The sequence below is a fragment of the Artemia franciscana genome, chromosome 7 (assembly GCF_032884065.1).
Source record: "Artemia franciscana chromosome 7, ASM3288406v1, whole genome shotgun sequence".
Lineage (NCBI taxonomy): Eukaryota > Metazoa > Arthropoda > Branchiopoda > Anostraca > Artemiidae > Artemia > Artemia franciscana.
In genome coordinates this window covers 15,192,256-15,211,990 of record NC_088869.1, presented here as the reverse complement: position 1 = coordinate 15,211,990, position 19,735 = coordinate 15,192,256, and the positions used below count along the sequence as shown (strand labels likewise).

Below are 19,735 nucleotides of genomic sequence, written 5' to 3'. Positions count from 1 at the left end.
ACAGACACACACAGACACAGACACACACAGACACACACACACACAGACACACACACACACAGACACACACACACACAGACACACACACACACAGACACACACACACACAGACACACACACACACAGACACACACACACACAGACACACACACACACAGACACACACACACACAGACACACACACACACAGACACACACACACACAGACACACACACACACAGACACACACACACACAGACACACACACACACAGACACACACACACACAGACACACACACACACAGACACACACACACACAGACACACACACACACAGACACACACACACACAGACACACACACACACAGACACACACACACACAGACACACACACACACAGACACACACACACACAGACACACACACACACAGACACACACACACACAGACACACACACACACAGACACACACACACACAGACACACACACACACAGACACACACACACACAGACACACACACACACAGACACACACACACACAGACACACACACACACAGACATACACACACACAGACACACACACACAGACACACACACACACAGACACACACACACACAGACACACACACACACAGACACACACACACACAGACACACACACACACAGACACACACACACACAGACACACACACACACAGACACACACACACACAGACACACACACACACAGACACACACACACACAGACACACACACACACAGACACACACACACACAGACACACACACACACAGACACACACACACACAGACACACACACACACAGACACACACACACACAGACACACACACACACAGACACACACACACACAGACACACACACACACAGACACACACACACACAGACACACACACACACACACACACACACACACACACACACACACACACACACACACACACACACACACACACACACACACACACACACACACACACACACACACACACACACACACACACACACACACACACACACACACACACACACACACACACACACACACACACACACACACACACACACACACACACACACACACACACACACACACACACACACACACACACACACACACACACACACACACACACACACACACACACACACACACACACACACACACACCACACACACACACACACACACACACACACACACACACACACACACACACACACACACACACACACACACACACACACACACACACACACACACACACACACACACACACACACACACACACACACACTGATATTAATACTGATATTAATAATAAATGAGACTGATAAATGGTACTGCTACTGGCATCTGTAGGGGCATTGCGATTGAATTTGAATCCAAAGTAGTCTATACTGTTGTCCTGTGATTGTGTTTAAGCACCATCTTTAACTCAAATCACGGAATAACAGTTAATAGACCTGAAAAAGAACAGAAAAAAAAATGATAATCTTGAAGCGAAGAGTTCAAAAAAAAGAATAACTAACGTCTATAAAGAACAGACAAATAAAAAGAATAAACGATGAAGAATAAAAGAATAATGAATACCTAAATTAATCTAACTACCAAGGAGGCAGATGAAGCAGAAGCATTCAAAGGCAACAAATATTGGGCCAAAACTGAACTTAGCGAACCTACTTCTACCCTTATGGTTTTGAACTGCTTTGCTTAATTACTTGCATTTCAAGCTTTTTTAACTTAGCTAAGTTTTACTTTAAAAAAAAAAAAAAAAATTTGAACACTAATAATAATTGAGCAATAATTTCTGATCGTTTTAATGTCGCTCCTTACTGGCAGTTACAAAAACCCGTTTTTTGAACTTATGCAATAAAACTACTCTTCATAGAAAATGTTGGCTAAACAATCATATCTTATTCAAATTTTACTCGCAAACACAGACACACACACACACACAAACACACACACACACACAGAGACAGACACACACACACACACACACACACACAAACAGCTCTTGTTCATATTTGTAAAGAATGTCTCTTAATATTGAAATTAAACTTTTAGATGCAGAGTAGTCAAAGGTAAAAGCATTATGACAATTTGTCACTGCAATGAATTTTTATGAGATAAAGAGATATGTCTATAAGGAAGAAGAAAATTAAACAAAGGGGATTTTTATTTTATATACAGGAGAGTTGAAATTACTTGCTACAAACATTTCTAAACCCAATTATATAAAATAAAAATTTAAAAATCCATCTCTACAGACAAGGGATACAAACACAAAACCAAAAAGAAAAGTCTTACATAATGAAAAAGAGGGTGCCTATGATGCAACACACATGAAATGGATTCTTGAAAAAATCTGGACTGGAGTTAACGATAGCAACATCTAAGATTAGACCCCATCCAAGAAAGAACTATAATAAAAATGCATAACAGTCAAGTTATAAATAATAAATATAATATTTGTATTTAGTAACTGTTAATATAAAACTAACCAAAATTAATAACTATAATAAAATGTATAATGAACATTATTTTCACAGAGGCTACATTTTACTTTTTTTCATTGCTCATTTCTTATTGCTGCTTTAGCAATAAAGATTGGCAAAAATCTTTGGTTGGCTTTCTTAATATAATTGTTGTGAAAGCAGCAACATTTCTGCATGTAAAATGTAACCTAACCTATCTAAAATACCAGCTAAATATTTATTGTAACATAGCTACAATGTAGTTTTTCACAGAGCCAAAGCTCAAATACTTTTTTCTGAGGAGGGGTGTGTGTGTATAAACAATATAAAAAAATCATTCAGTTTAAGGGAGATTGGGAAAATTTGAAATAAATAAAATCTATGAGCCCCTCCCCTCCCCCCTGAAGAAAAACTTTTGGACCAACTCTGACTTTATATAGCTTATAAGGTGTGCATCAGCTCTCTCCTTCATCGTGAAATATAAAAATTATACGTACGGAGTATTACTTTTTATTTTATTTTTCATTTGCCTATTCTTATGTTTTTAGTTCAGACTGCTTCTTACAATGTGCCCCCTCCGCCATATACCACCGTTAATGATTTTCGTTTACTGGCCCTTTCCCCCCCTCTCCCGAAAAAAAAACAAGAGCTAAGAGCCCATATGGCACTTGTGACTAGGCGAGAAGAGCAAAGAGCCAAGAGATCTACCAAAATTCTATGAATCAATAGATTGATTTAAAAAGGAAAATAAGAGGCTTAATGCCGGTCAGGATTTAAAATAAGAGCTCTGAGTCACGATGTCCTTCTAAATATCAAAATTCATTAAGATCCGATCACCCACTCGTAAGTTATAAATATCTAATTTTTTCTAATTTTTCCTCTCCCTTTAGCCCCCCAGATGGTAGAATCTGGGAAAACGACTTTATCAAGTCAAATTGTGCAGCTCCCTAACACGCCTATCAATTTTCATCGTCCTAGCACGTCCAGAAGCACCAAACTCGCCAAATCACTGAACCCCTCCCCCCAAATCCCCCAAAGAGAGCAAATCAAGTACGATTCTGTCAATCACGTATCAAAGACATTTGTTTATTCTATCCACCAAGCTTCATCCCGATTCCTACACTCCAAGTGTTTTTCCAAGATTTCCCCCTCCAACTCCCCCCAATGTCAAGTGATCTGGTCGGGATTTGAAATAAGAGCTCTGAGACATAAATTCTTTCGAAAAATCAAATTTCATTAAGATCCGATAATCTTCGTAAGATAAAAATACCCCAATTTTCACATTTTCCAAGAATTCCGGTTTCCCCCTCCAACTCCCCCCAACGTCACAGGATCTCGTCGGAATTTAAAATAAGAACTTTAAAGCACAAGATCCTTCTAAATATTAAATTTCATTAAGATCTGGTCACCCTTTCGTAAGTTACAAATATCTCAATTTTCAAAATTACCCCACCTCCAATTCCACCAAAGAGAGCAGATTCGGTCCGGTTATGTCAGTCACGTATCTTAGACAGGTTTTTATTCTTCCCATCCAGTTTCATCCTGATCTCACCGCTTTAAGTATTTTCTAAGATTTCCGGTCCCCCCCCCCCAATTACGCTTGATCCGGTTGAGATTTAAAATAAGAGATCTGAGTTACGAGGTCCTTCTAAATATGAAGTTTCATGAAGATCCGATCACTCCTTCGTAAGTTAAAAATACGTCATTTTTTCTTATTTTTCAGAATTAACCCCCCCCCCCAATAGATCGGACCCATTCCAATTATGTAAATCACGTATGTAAGACTTCTGTTTTTTTCACCAAGTTTCATCCCGATCCCTCCAATCTAAGCGTTTTCCATGATTTTAGGTTCCCCCACCCCAAACTTCCCCCAACGTCACCAGATCCAGTTAGTATTTAAAATAAGAGCTTTGATAGACGATATCCTTCTAAATATTAAATTTCATTGAGATCCGATAACCCGTTCGTAAGTTAAAAAAACCTCATTTTTTCTAATTTTTCAGAATCAACCCCTCCCCCAACTACCCCAAAGAGAGCGGATTCGTTCCAGTTATGTCAATCATGTATCTAGGACTCGTGATTATTTTTACCACCAAGTATCATCCCGATCCCTCCACTCTAAGTGTTTTTCAAGTTTTAGGTTTCCCCCTCCCAACTCCCTCCCCCAATGTCACCAGATCTGGTCGGGTTTAAAATAAGAGCTCTGAGCCACGATATCCTTCTAAATATGAAATTTCATTGAGATCTGATCACCTGTTCGTAAGTTAAAAATACCTCATTTTTTCTAATTTTTCAGAAATAGCCCCTCCCCCTCAACTATCCCAAAGAGAGCGGATCCGTTCCGTTTATGTCAATCATGTATCTGGGACTTGTGCTTATTTTCCCATCAAGTTTCATCCCGATCCCACCAGTCTAAGTGTTTTCCAAGATTTTAGGTTCCCCCCTCCAACTCCCCCCAATGTCATCAGATCCGGTCGGGATTTCAATAAGAGCTCTGAGACACAATATCATTCCAAACATCAAATTTCATTAAGATCCCATCACTCATTCATAAGTTAAAAATACTTCATTTTTTCTATTTTTTTCGAATTAACCGGCCCCCCACTCCCCCCCCCAGATGGTCAAATTGGGAAAACGACTTTTTCTAATTTAAGCTGGTACCGTCCCTGATACGCCTGCCAAATTTCATCGTCCTAGCTTACCTGGAAGAGTCCTAAGAAGCAAAACCGGGACCGACAGACCGACAGAATTGGCGATTGCTATTTGTCACTTGGTTAATACCAAGTGCCATAAAAACTTAATTGTACACAGCCGTAATAACAAAAGGGACAAGAAGCTAATTCCCACAAAGGCTCTGTGGCCAGTAAAATCAGGGTGAGAGCTACACCCATTATTTAAACACTAACTAGAAAGTCGACATCAGGTCAAGGGTAAAAACCTCTCGCAAGCACTAAACAGCTCCTCAAATCCAACTGAAACTAGACATTTTTTCTTAGAAGTGCCAAACTTATCTTACGGATGGAGTCGGAAGGAACTAAAAAAGTTTATGTTATGATAGTCAATTTTTTTCTTAATTTTCATTCAAATTCCATTTACTCATTAGCAGCCTTAATTATTTAGTCAAAACAAATTTTGTCGTAGTTGTTTTATTAGAGAAAACTATGATAAATTTAAATGCGTCTCAAACAGATTTCTCAAAAAAGGTTATCCATCTCATTGCTGTTAAAGCAGCTTTGTTGTGTAAAAATTTACTTATTAAAGATATTACAAGTCTAGTTTTTCTACAAGTTTTGCATGGGACTGTTATCTCACTTTCTAACTCGTTTTCTCTAAAAAGTGGACAAAACACCTTTATGTTGAATAAAATTTGAGAAAAAATCTCCATTATAACTATGGATCAGGCGTACAAGCATTTATTTTTTAGGGGGAATGGAGCATTGATAAAAAACGGATTTTATTGATAATTTGAATAAGACATACCCAAAAACTTGGGACCAATTAAAGGTTTCGGAGGGAACGGACTCAAGAGACCCCCACCCCCTCCCGTTTACGACCACGCTATGAATACTAAATAAGGCTCCAATGTCCCTTACAGATGTCCACAGCATGGCTGCAGACAGACTCTTCAGAAGGCACGGGTGGTGATTTCAATGTTTCGCAGTCGAGATAAAGATAGACTAATCTGTGCTTTCTTTAGACTCAATTTTCAAAGTTCGTGGCTCAAATTGGTTGGATGATTTCAGTTAAGACAGTCTGTGAAGACTGAACTTCAGGTTCAACACACAATAGACTACCAGGGATGGTTGCACCATATGATAAACAATATCAAAAGCTGAGAGATGGGGATCAAGAACTCAGTTATGGCATGCCTTAGAAATAGGCAGTTTTAGCATAGGAAACATTTAACATCGGTAGTTGTCAGTTATCCCAACCACACTCAAGAAGTGAAGTTGGGTTAATCATTATAAAATATACCAAAATATGATGAAAACATTACACTTTTGAAACAAAATTATGGAAACTACAGAGAATTATGGAAAGCAGACCGCCCAGAACGTATTATATTAAATACCTAACCTAACCAACTCTATATATTAAATATTTAATTAAAATATACCTGCATAGTAGTTTATCTCACTGAGACTGAGCTAAATCTCGGACACAGACAGAGAAACCGGTTGCACTCAGATCAAGAACTTGAGTGTCGCCAGGATAACTAACAAGTACCTTAACATCATTACCACAGTGTTTGCCTTGCCTTTTGACGTTGTTGCCAAGGATGTTTGAGAGCCATGAACGGAAGTGCCCAAGGGGTACCAACTTTCCGCCAAGTGGTGCACATCTATGCACGTCACTTGTACCACAAACTTTCGCCTCATTCGGCTCGAGCCACCGGGTGTACGTGATTTCTGAAAGTGGGTAACCCCTCGCCCGTAGCAATTAATCGCCAAAATACATATATTGCGGGAGGTAGTCTTTGTCATCAGAAGTTACGAACCTGAGAAAATTTGCCTTATTTTGGAAAATAGGGGGAAACACCCTCTAAAAGTCATAAAATCTTAACGAAAATCACACCATTGCATTTAGTGTATGAGAGAACCCTCTAGCAAAAATTTCAAGCTCCTATCTGTAAAAATATGGAATTTTGTAATTTTTGCTAGAAGACAGATCATGGGTGCGTGTTTATTTGTTGTTTTATTTCCCAGGGATCAAAAACTTGAAGGACACCTAGGCTGCCTCCCACGCTCATTTTTCCCCAAAAGTCACCGAATCAAAATTTTGAGATAACCATTTTGTTCAGCATAGTCGAAAACCATAATAACTATATCTTTGGGGATGACTTACTCCCCCCACAGTCCCCAGGGGAGGGGCTGCAAGTTCCAAACTTTGAGCAGTGTTTACATACAGTAATGGTTATTGGGAAGTGCACAGATGTTTAAAGGTTGTTTTTTGGTTGGGGGGGGGCTTTGTGGGAGGATCTTTCCTTGGAAGAACATGTCAAGGGGAAAAAGAAATTCAATGAAAAGGACACAGGATATTCTAGCATTACTATAAAAAAAAAACAATGAAAAACTAAACATGAAAGTTTTTTCAATTGAAAGTAAGGAGTAGCATTAAAACTTAAAACCAACAGAGATTATTACACATATGAGAGGCTCTTCTTCTGCTAAATACTTTGCTGTTTATGCTAAAGTATTTTTAGTAATTTCAACTATTTATTCTACAGTCTTTCTGATCAGAATTGGGACAAAACTTAAGCTTTAGAATAAAGAGTGAGGTTTTAATAAGGGGACAAACCCCCTCATATGCATAATAAAAATGTAAGAATATAGAAGTTTGTTACGTAAGTTAATTCTTAAGTTACGTATATTTTTTACTAATAAAAACGTTTTTGTTAAAATTAAAAGTTCTAGTAGCCTTTTCCAGTAACTGAAAAATTGGAAGGCAACTAGGCCTCCTTCCCCACCCCTTATTTCTCAAAATCGTCTGATCAAAACTAAGAGAAAGCCATTTAGCCAAAAAAAAAGAACTAATATACAAATTTCATTTTAATAATTTATGTGCGGAGAGCCAAAATAAAACATGCAATAGCTCAAAAACATTCAGAAATTAAATAAAAAAAACTGAAAGTAAGGAGCGACATTAAAACTTAAAACAAACAGAAATTACTCTGTGTTTGAAAGGGGCTGTTCCCTTCCCAATGCCCCGCTCTTTACGCTAAACTTTTTACTGTTTAATAAAGTAGACTTGAGAGAAAGAGTCAAATTTTAGGGTAAAGAGTGCAGCGTTGAGAAGGGAACAGCCCCTTTCATACACGGAGTAATTTCTGTTTGTTTTCAGAGGCACCATTTGGATCAAATCTTGGGGTGGGCATAAAGTCCATCTTGCCCCCCCCCCCCCCCCGACTCACTTCGTGTCGCGTAATCATCTAGGAAATGGGCATTTGACAGAACTCGAGAATTTTATTATGTATCTTACCTTCTTTCAAAGTTTACAATTATTAATAGCAAATAGCATAATTACCCCAAGGGTCGTCAAGTAATTTCGCTCTTTGGTTAATAGGCGTGCAGTAATTTCAAATCCATTGGACAGAATGGATTATGTTGGGCATAATGGATTATTATGGCCGGCAAAGGGCCCTTTGTGGCGGAAGCTTGGGCCCCCCTGGAAAATCTGGGGTGGGCATTTGCCCACCCCTAACCCTCCCCCCAAATGGCGCCTCTGTTTGTTTTAAGTTTTAATGTCGCTCCTTACTTTCAGTCAAAAAAAAAAGTTTTTTTATATTTAATTTCTAAATAGAAGATAGTAAAATGGTTCAGTAACTATGTTTCCAGATATCTTTGGTATTTCAATCCCTCACAATTATGTAATCAATCCATCATGCTTTGAAACTAAATTTTGGTTTACAACAAACTCAAAAGACACTGTGTGTATGATTTCCAAAAAGACACCTAATTGATATAAAAAACGACAGGGGGGGATTACTATTACTACTTCTGCTTTTAAAATTTCAATAAATTAAAAAAGTGTAAGTGTATCCAAGTTGTTAGAAACCAGGAAAAGTATTTATTGGGAATTGTATTGATTTATTTTTCTGATAACTTGAGGAGATATACAATTAAATTATTTATTTTCTTTAGGATTAATCATTGGTGAAAAAGTTTCTCTAGCATATAATTAGAAAGCCTGACTATGGATTCTTATAGATAAAACTGTAAAGATGTGTATATATATAAAAAAAATCAATGAAAAAAACCATGTCAATAAAAAATAAACAGAAATTAATTTAGAAATCTTTTTTCACAAACAAGATTTTCTAAGAAAAGTAAAGAGGTCCATTATACCAAAACTGAGTAGAAATACAGTCAAATAGTCGAATTTATTATTTATTGAACTGAAAAAAGTGAAAATATTTGAAGTGTATTTTTTTTTTCTTGGCAGTAAATTGCAAATTATATTCTAGTCTTGCAGTAGAATAATGATTCATTTACACATTGCTAAAATCCTTCCAGAATTTGTAATCTATGAGGAAATTCTATCCGTTTTTGTGCTTGAACAATTCTCTGTTTTTCCCCAGTGTTTTGATCAAATCAGAAGAGATTCTTGACAAAGTTTTTAACTAAATAAAACCATAACCTTGGAATATCAAAATCGTAGTTGTTTCAACCTTAATTGCTTTCTCTTTTTGTCAGCTGTTCCTCCTTTGAAGAATAAGAACTAAAGCAAGAATCTAAAGAAAGAAATGTTTACAGAAAAACATTGAGATCATTATTAACACTTGCTGCCATCTCTTCAAACTCACTTTCAGCATTTAAGCCTAGATCCAATAGAAAAATAAATGTCAATCAAAATGATCTGAGAAACATACAACCATTTGAACTAAAAAGGATGGTGTTTCTTGAAGAAAAAAAAAATGATCCAAGCTCTTATGAAATCGAAGGAGGAAAATTAAGGAAATTCTATTATTGGAGTGAAGTCAGAAGGTGTGAAAGCTGCTGCTCATCTAGATTGCCTAAAAGAAATCACTCTAAAGAAAGGAGCCAGAACTGGTAGGAACTGCCATTATAATGTGGGTAAAATTGTAGTTGAGTGGCTTCTTGCTGTCTTTTTAGTGGCTTTAATCTGACCTGAAAGCCTTGCTCTTTAGAAAGGCACTCAGGGCCTAAATCAATCCTGGAAAGGTGCTATTAAGCTTCTAGACTAACATTTAGGGTTAAGCAACCAGTACTGGGGCACAGACCTATTCTGGGACAGAATCTTTGATTGGATCACAACATGTCCAATACTAGGACACAAGACTTTAATCTTGGACACCCAATTGATACATTTTACTGGGTTGCTTACAAAAAACCTGTTTAGACATTCTTTGCTGATATTTATTACTCAGGCGCTTTTTTTTTGTTATTAGACAGTATAATGTCTTAAATTTGTTATTTTAAATTGGATTTTCTGAGAAAAAATTGTTAATCCAGGATTTTCTTTAGGGGGGTGCACTTAATGGGTTGCTTTGATAAACTTGCAAACAAAGAAATACCTGCAATTCAAAGGGAACCTCAACAATTATGCATCATAGGTAGGTAGTAGAAATGGTCTAAAGTGCTAAATGAATTTTGTCTTTATTTTAATGTTTTAGGATGAACAGAGGAGGTGATATGTCACATAATTCACAACTTTAATTGGATGAAAATAGGCAGTAAAGTGGCCACCATTTCCTCACAAAAATCCAAAACTCAAATTAATTATTTTTGTCTGTTTTGGTTTTTTGTTTTTTTTTCAAAGAGGGGTGGCTTTTGCAACATAGTCTAGTTGTTTTTTAGGGGATTTGTATAATAGAAAGTAAATGTATGAGAAGTGCAAAAATTATTAATTTAAGTTTTGAATTTCTGTGAGGAAATGGTGGCCACTTTACTGCCTATTTTTGGTAAAATTCTAGTTAATTGACTTCTTGCTATCTCAGAAAGGGTTTAGGTTAGGAAAGTGAAGCTTTCATGGATGGGTCTACAGACTAAAGTATGTCCTGGGAAGGTATTTTGAAGCAACTAAATCCACTCCTCTCTCTAGAAGGCCCTGAAATTTGCCTACATGACAGGTCTAACCTAATGAAATTTTGACAAAACAACATTTTACCATAATTTTCAGTTATTAGTTGCTTTTTCTCTGCCTCTAGTTCTGAAAATGCAATTCCTGTTATTTGAGTAGGATTTTGAGCCATATCAATATTTTCTTTTTCAAATTTAGGAAATGTATTTGCATATCTTTAAAACCTTATAAAATGGAATTGGGCAAAGTTAAGAAACTGAAAACAATTTTGTTGTACATCAATTAAGCAGAAGATCTACTTTGCAAGATTTCACTTTTATAACACACATTTTTAAATGTCATCAAAGGTCAAGGTCCTCTAGAGGGAGAAGGAGTGGATGTAGTTTCTTCAAAATACCTTCCCAGGACATATTGTAGTCTGTAAATTTATCCCTGAAAGTTTCATTCTCCTAACCTAAACCCTTTCTGAGATAGAAAGAAGTCAATTAACTAGAATTTTACCCTATTTTCATCCAATTAAAGCCCTGCATTATATAACATAATGCCTCCTCTGTTCATCCTAAATCATTAAAATAAAGGCAAAACTCTTTAGCACTTTAGACCATTTCCACTACCTACCTACAATGCAAAATTGTCAATGTTATTTTTAAATTGTGGGTATTTCTTTGTTTGTAAGTTTATCTAAGCAACCTATTATGCACCCCCTCCCCCCAAAGAAAATCCTGGATTCACTATTTTCTCCACTCTTGCCACTGTGGTGTGTAGGGGTGCTAAATTTTCTAGTCAAAGAAGAAAGATATGAAGTTTACAAACCCTGCTTTGTTGGCAACTTGCATAATTGTACTATCAACCTCACTCTGTGTAATGGACACTGTTGTTGTCTGTGACATCTTCCTTCAATGTAACTGCTCTGTACATCAAAATCTTCAAACTGACTTTCAAATTTATCATTCAGACCAGAGATTTTCTCCAAATTCATTGATTTCATTGCTGAGTCCATTGATTTTACAACACCAGCCATAGATTGCGTTATCTGAAAATTAAATATTCCATTACTGAAAATTTGATTGTTAATAATTGGATGTTGAAAAATTGTAATTATTGATTCCATAGCCGAGTCCATTGATTTAACAACAGTGACCAGATGGCATTATCTAGGAAATGAATATACACATACAAAAACGCAACAGAAGCTTCAGTCATAAAGACACAATGTTATCTTGAACAAGACTGTGACAGGAATTTCACTCTAATAACTGGATTTCATTCACAACCCACATAAAAATTACCTGTCTGAGGGTAAATATTTTAGTTTCTATTTCGAGTTATTTTCTCCTGCCAAAAACGGTTAGTTTGACAAAATTGCCCATGAATAGTGTTACCTATAGATTGGATGTACATAATACAGATGCACATGCGAGGCCCACTCCACATAACCCACTCCCCCCAAATAATCTTATAAAAAATTGTAGCAAAGCTGTATATAAAAAGATTGTTGATGAGTTTGTAAAGTCATTTTGTAAACATAGTAATGGAAGATGGTAACATGTAACATGAAAATACTTAACATAGCCTTAACCCTAGCTTTTTTGAAAATAAATATTTTTTCTTTCTTTTTTAATGCTGTCAATTATCTAAATGTGATCCAGAATCAAAGGAAAATTCTGCATTTTATAAAATTGTTCACATTTTTGTTGTAATTTGACAGATATTTTCTAGTTCTTAACTACCAACAACAACAAGAAAATTCTTAACACAAACAATTAGCCTAACTACATTTAATATTGCAGCAGAAAAGTACTCCACTGCCACCAAACATTTGGGGTTTCTCCTGGCTTTCCTGAAAGAAAATTTTTTTTCTAAAATATTGCCAAAAACTAATGCCTGTAAATACACAAACATCAACACCACATATAAATCACTAATCTTAGTTCAGATTAATTTTTAGATATTTTGGAGAACACTATTTTTTTTGTTAAGTTTAATTTTTGGAGAACACATTTCATTTCTGTTAATGTTAATTTTCGGGAAGTTTTTGGAGAACACTATTTTTTTGGCAAAACCCAGGGAATCCTTGAAAAAAAGGCAGAAATAGTAGAAGTATTGCTATGAAAGCACTTTGAAATATGGCTCTATTTAATTAGTTAAAATTGGTTTCAATGCTCCTTTTTTTTTAACTTTTAGCATGCTTACTTTTAAAATGATTACTACCGTTGTTGCAAACAATACAAAAAAAGAAAGAAGAAGCCAAACTTAATGAGGAAAAACATGAAAGAATATAATAATTCTGTATTTGGCAAATAATGTTGCCAAATACCAATGAAACTTGGATTATATGAAAGCAAACTTTAATAGAACACTCAATGAAGTTATATTGGTAAAAATGAGGCAAAACTTGTGATTTTAGTGCAGCTATTTTAGAGGAGGATATCACTACAAAGAAAAGGATTTTTTTGATTTTACAATTACAATTTTACAATTACAATTTTACAATTACATTCTACAATTTGTTAATGATTAGTTTTACAGGCTTCTTATCTCTTACTTATTTCCTGTTTTTAAAATCAATCAAACAAAATAAGTTTTTTCACCACTGATAGTAAGGAGCAACATCATAAAACTAAACGAACAGAAACTATTACTTTTATAAGGAAGGCTGCCCTCTTCTCAATACCTCACTTTTTATGCTTAAGTTTTTTTTTAGAACATTTAAAAATAAGAGCATAATATAATAATAAAATAAGAACATAAAACAAGCCTCTGTCTCTATCTCAGATAGTGTATTATTGTGTAATATCTTTGCCAACAAGAGAAATGTATGTCCCAGTAGCCTATTAGCTGAACCAACAGTTATTGCTAAATTCAAAAATAGGCAGAACTGTATAAGCAAAACTATTCAGATTAATAACCTACTTGTTCAGAAAACAGAGGCTATTCTAACTGTGAAAGAATCAAGTTTCTAGGTGGTAAAATAGATTAGTTATAATAGATTAAATGTCAAAAAGCATGAAGAGTGAACAGTGTCACAGTACTGGTTGTTTTACCCTACTTTAGCCTGTAGACACACCCCTGAAAGTTTCAATTCACTAGCCCAACAAATTTCCAAGATAGCAAGAAGTCAATGGACTAGAATTTTCCCTAATTCTAATCTGGGCAGACTAAGGACCTAACAAGTAGGCTATGCAATATTTTATTGTAGTGTTTAGTTCTGAGCATAGGCCTATTTTGCATTTTCATGACCTACAAAAAAGTTACAAAAAAAACTGCTACAAAAAGCAATGGTTTGGAATAACATAACCTATATCCAGAGGGAGACATACTAGAGCAAAGATATATATAGTTTGCAAATTATACTTTTACCTTTGTAATTATTTTGGTTTACAGCAATTCCCAAAGCCCTCCCTTATTCAAAGCAATTTTTTGTTGTAGCATATTTTATTCTGGAAAACCAATAATAGGCTATAAACCTTCGTCTCCTGTTTCCTTCTAAACACAAAATTATAAATGTTATACTTACAAAAAAAGTTGTTGAAGTTGAAGGAATTACGGTCTCCTCTGTTTGACACTTAAGAGCCTTCTGTTTACAAAAAAAAAAAAAAAAAAAAAAAGATTATTGGTGATAATTGGTTTTAAAACATGGCCGGATATTAATCTTCTATGGATTGATCAAAGTGACGAACTGTTAGTATCAGGCTTAGACGCTAGGTAGCGCTATTCCCTTCCGATAATTTGTAGCTTTTCTGGAGGTAGAAAATTGAAATTTTACTTTTCTTTTATTACCAATTAAAAAAAAGAAGACTTGGATGACAAAAATGTGTCATTTATTTTGAAAAGAGTGACATTTTCATCGATTGTGTCATCTTTTCGGCTGAATGTGTCATTGTGTCACGCAATATCAAATTGTGTGATTTTGACACAAAATGTGTCAATTTGGCAGCTCAGGCTGTAATCAGTGTTACCGCCAAGGTTTCGTTCGCACCATTTTTCGTACATTTTACTTAAGCGTTATATTTTACGCTACGGTCCTAAAAACGGTACATTTTCGTTATGGCTATTAATTTGTGTTACATTTTTGAATTCAGTTCTAAGCAATCTGTCCCCAGCAGTCTAAGGCCACTAGGCCGGCCGGTACCAATACGGTTCTTCCTACTCGCTCCTGCTCTCTTCTGCAGAATTAAAATCTATGCATGAACCATCTCCTTTTAAATTGACTCATGATTTAAAAATCACTAAACAAACAATAGGGCACCAAAGCTGATTTTATTGAAATGTACCAAATTCAAAGGTAGCTATCGAACTTATGCTGCAAATTAACATGTATTTTTTTAATTTTTGTGGAAATCACCTTGGGATGGAGGGAATGGGTGATTTGCAAGGCTTTAAAAAAATATGGTTTGAACCTAGGAGGCAAACATTCTTCCATTGACCCAACCCCCAACAAATTGTTTAAACGCTTTGTTTGTTATTCATTTTTATTATAGTTCTTTTAATCTTTTCTTATCATTTTCATTGTCGTTCTCTTTGTTTCTTGTCGTCTGACAAAAAAATTGGGTGGCTAAAGCATATTTAATATCGCTCATTATTCCTAAATTAAAGTAATTGAAAATATACAAGACTCAATACCAAAAAGAAGGTATTTTCAACACTAAATTGGTTGAGTACCCAAAAACATTCTGTCTGAGCAAAAAAGTCAAAAGGATACACAAAGAAACCAAAGTATGACTATGCTACTAAAAATATTCTTAATCTTAAATTTGTGTCTACTATCGAGGGAAAAAGTATTAAAAGTTTTTAGGATATCTGTCACTATCCTCTTTTTCCTATATTGCTTAACAATCCTTTAAGAACGATTATCACATCTTTAAAAGTATATCCCCCAATAAATATCAGAAAAAGGGGGGGTGCTCTCAGATTCCCAATAAGACTTTTTACTTTTAATATACACCAATGGTCTATAATAATAATAATAATAATTTATTTATAACCCACATCATAACAAGTTATGGCACTTGTGGAGTAACAAAAAAAAGAAATACACCACAATTAAAATACACTACAAATAGAAAGAACACTACGCTACAATGAGATTAACCAAACAGACGGACCAAAGGATGATGAGACGATAAATGATAAAAAGCTGATTCCGTCAACCTTCCATGCTGGAGGGCCAACTTTGCACTTATATCAGGGACATTAAACTTACGAATTAACTTCCCATTGCTATACCAAGGGGGGATATAAAGTAAAAATTTACAATATCTGAAATAAAAAGTCCGAATCTGATTAACATCTTTTTTTCTTTAGAAGGAGATAAAGACCAGAAAGATAAAGGACAGAATGATCACAGAATGTAGGATAGAGTCTACCGAGAGCACGTCTATTATACTTCCCTCATTAGCAACTATCTTAGAATAGACCATTTGAATTTTCTTTGAACATCACGAACAGTGCACTGCCGTAGGCAAGAAATTGAACTCGTAACAGTAATACCCAACCAACGAAAGGCGGAAACAAAGGGTATAGAAAAACCACGACAAGCTAAGGGAGCATTAGGGGAAGTCGGACCATTAAAAACTAGAAATTCACATTTCTCAACATTAAGAGAAAGACCAATTTTAGAAAATAGACGTGAAACTTTTGAGACCATAAACGAGGGACCTTGCTTATTTTTACACAAAAGTAAAAGGTCATCCGCATAAGCAAGATAGGAAACATCTGAGAGTCCAATACAATAATTTGATCTAATTTCATCTAAAATACCAGAAATGCACATTTTAAATATATTAGGTGATAAAACCCCTCCCTGCTTGACACCCTGACATAAACGGACAAATGGAGATCCAGATTTATTAATTCGGAGGAAAGAATTCTCATACCAGAAACGAAGAAGAAAATGACTGAAAGATTTACACCATCATTAAAAAGGGAAAAAAAGCTTGACTGTGAACTACATTGTCAAAAGCTTTAGAAAGGTCCAAAGTACATATATAAAGTGGCGACCCCTCAGCCAGGCAATTCTTATGGGCGGAAGAAAGAATTTGATGTGCATGTTGACAACCACTACCAGATTGAAACCCGAATTGATTCGATCCGAAATTTATATTTTCATTTAAATGAGGAATTAAAATATATTCAAGGATTTTACTCAAGTTACACGTAGTGGTTATAGGGCGATAAGATGAACATTGAGAAGGGAGTTTTCCCCACCTTATAATTAAGGTGACTGTTCCACAAAGAAATTTATCGGGAACCAGAGAAGATGTTAAACACATCTGGAACAACAACTGCAAATGAAATAAAAGATAAACACACTTTGGATTTATATTATTTACACTAATACCATCAATATCAATGGATTAAGATTTCAGTTGCTTAATTGCATTTTCAAACTAGTTATTGATACTTGAATAATATGTCCTTGATGAAGCGAAGGCGGAAGAATTTTAGAAAATGACCGAGAATAATGTGACTGCATGAAAAAATTAATTTTGGAAAAAACTCCCGAATAGTAAACATACCAAGCTGAACTAGAAATCGAAAAACTATTGTAAAGATCACTTTTATCCAGCTTCTCAGAATTGATCAATTTAGACCAATCCTTTTTAGAGGCTGGAAATTCCATACGAATGAATTTAAGGTACTTTTTATAATCATTCTTTGTTTTCTGCTTTATATCCGCAACAGACCCCGTTGTAGGTCTATCATAATCAACCCAAATTCGAAGTCAAAGTTTTGCCTTATTTTTATAATTCTTTAATTCAGGATCGGCAGCCCATATAGATTTCTGCGTTTTTATACGAATACGCTCTTCGGGAACCGCAATTTTTTCAGCTTCTTTCATACATCGAATTATATCATCATAATATCTATCAAGATCACGCTTACTACCCTTCACTTGCAATTGGAGTAGATGATAAGGTACACGAATACAATTAAGCAATGTAGATAAAGACAATATATATAAAGCAATATGGGCTCTTTTCCAATTACTACATTTAAATCATTTAGAATTCCCAATAGGTGCAACATTGCAAAGGTTACGTTTCAGTTTAGTAGTGAATGAAAGCGATAGATGGTCAATATCATCAGTCTCAATATCAACATGAATAATCGAGCATTCTAGTTGTGACGAACTGATTATATGATCAATATTAGAAACACTACCAGATTGATGGATGTAGGAGTATGATAAATCTTTCTTCAGAATCACGTAAGGGGGCATGCACTCCGGTATTTCTCGTGATCGATAACTTTGTTCATCCAAATCCGTATTAAAGTCACCAAGAACTATAAAATCAAGTTTATTTTCCTTGACACGATTCATCACGGACTTTAAAGACTTGCATGTAATAGCAAATCTATTTATTGACTCCACTGTATTATCTTTATATGGAAGATAAACATTAGCAAACACAGTACTATTTACTCTAACAGCAAGAATGTGCTTTTCCGAATAAAAAAGGGATGGGTTCGAATAAAAAAGGGAAAAAGGGATGGGTTCGAAAGATCAATACTTTTTTTAAAAATACAGGCCAGACCTCCAGAAGGGCGGCCACGCGTGGTCGCCCTTCGAATGAACAGAGCTTCGATGAAGGAAATTTCAGCTAGAGGTGGTTAACAAAGTTTCTTGCAGGCATATAACGTCGAAGTTCTCGTACAGATCGTCAATATAAGCATCTTTATTTTTATTTTTTGTGCCATTGATATTGTGCGATATGATTGAAATTTGTAAAGTCATTTATAGGTTTGTTGACTAGCAAAACCACGGAGAACAGGACATGACATGCTAAAGGACACGTGTTCACCATTGCAATTGGCACATTTTGGTGAGGCATTGCATGGATTTTCTTTTGTACTAATATGAGGGCCGTCACAACGTGCACATTTGGGCGAAGGACTGGGACAAGAAGACTGGAAGTGATGGGGCGATCGGCACTTAAAACAACACTTTGGAATTTCTTTAAACTCGCTCAGTCTAAAGAATTCATAACCAATTCGTACACCGTCTTTGAAATAAGCTGCCTTAGCAAAAGAATGCACAAAATTAAGCTTAACTGTTTTTGAAGAGCCCAGCCTTTTGGCAGCAACAATACCGCTACAATTTGTGAAAGACTGAATCGCATAATCCTCTGGAACTCCTTTTATAATGGCCGAATATTTCTTAGAAATTTCTTTGGTTGACGTACCGGCGAGAATGACGGGAACAGATGCACGGAAGTCTTCGGCAGCAGATTTATCAATATTTACATACCACTTATCGTGAACAGGGCGAATACTGGATACAAGTTCATGGCCACTGATTTTATCAATAGCTTCTTTCCTTTTAATAGGATCCGATAGATGAGACGGCACTTGAGAGACGACAATAGTGGTTTACTGGCGAGTAGAGCCTATAGGTTTTGGAAACTGAGGGTAATTGAGGATATAATTGTCCAACTTTGCTGAAACAATTTGAACAAGTTGATGAACTTTGGAAACTTTAGAGACTAATTGTGAATAGGCCAGAGCCGGCAAAACTGGAACTTCAGTTGGAAGTTTAATAACATAAGTTGGCATAGTGATGCTAGCTTCATCACACTTCTTCAAAAGATCGAGCATGTCCTTAATATTACTGGTTGCAGACTTTGCACCACTGCGGCGAGGGGGAATTTTATCAGGCGCAATTTTCGACCATAGATCATCAGCCTTAGCTTCAACTATTTTTTATT

General features: G+C 35.7%; 1 long non-coding RNA gene across 1 annotated transcript; it reads right to left on the bottom strand.

Annotated features, from left to right (window-relative positions):
• Window positions 1-1,278: 1,278 nt before the first annotated feature.
• LOC136028883 (uncharacterized) lies at window positions 1,279-14,684 on the bottom strand. The gene is made up of 4 exons (XR_010617901.1): window positions 14,545-14,684; window positions 11,841-12,060; window positions 2,320-2,432; window positions 1,279-1,472 (listed from the first exon to the last, which is right to left on the bottom strand). It is a non-coding gene; the product is annotated as an uncharacterized LOC136028883 (long non-coding RNA).
• Window positions 14,685-19,735: the final 5,051 nt, after the last annotated feature.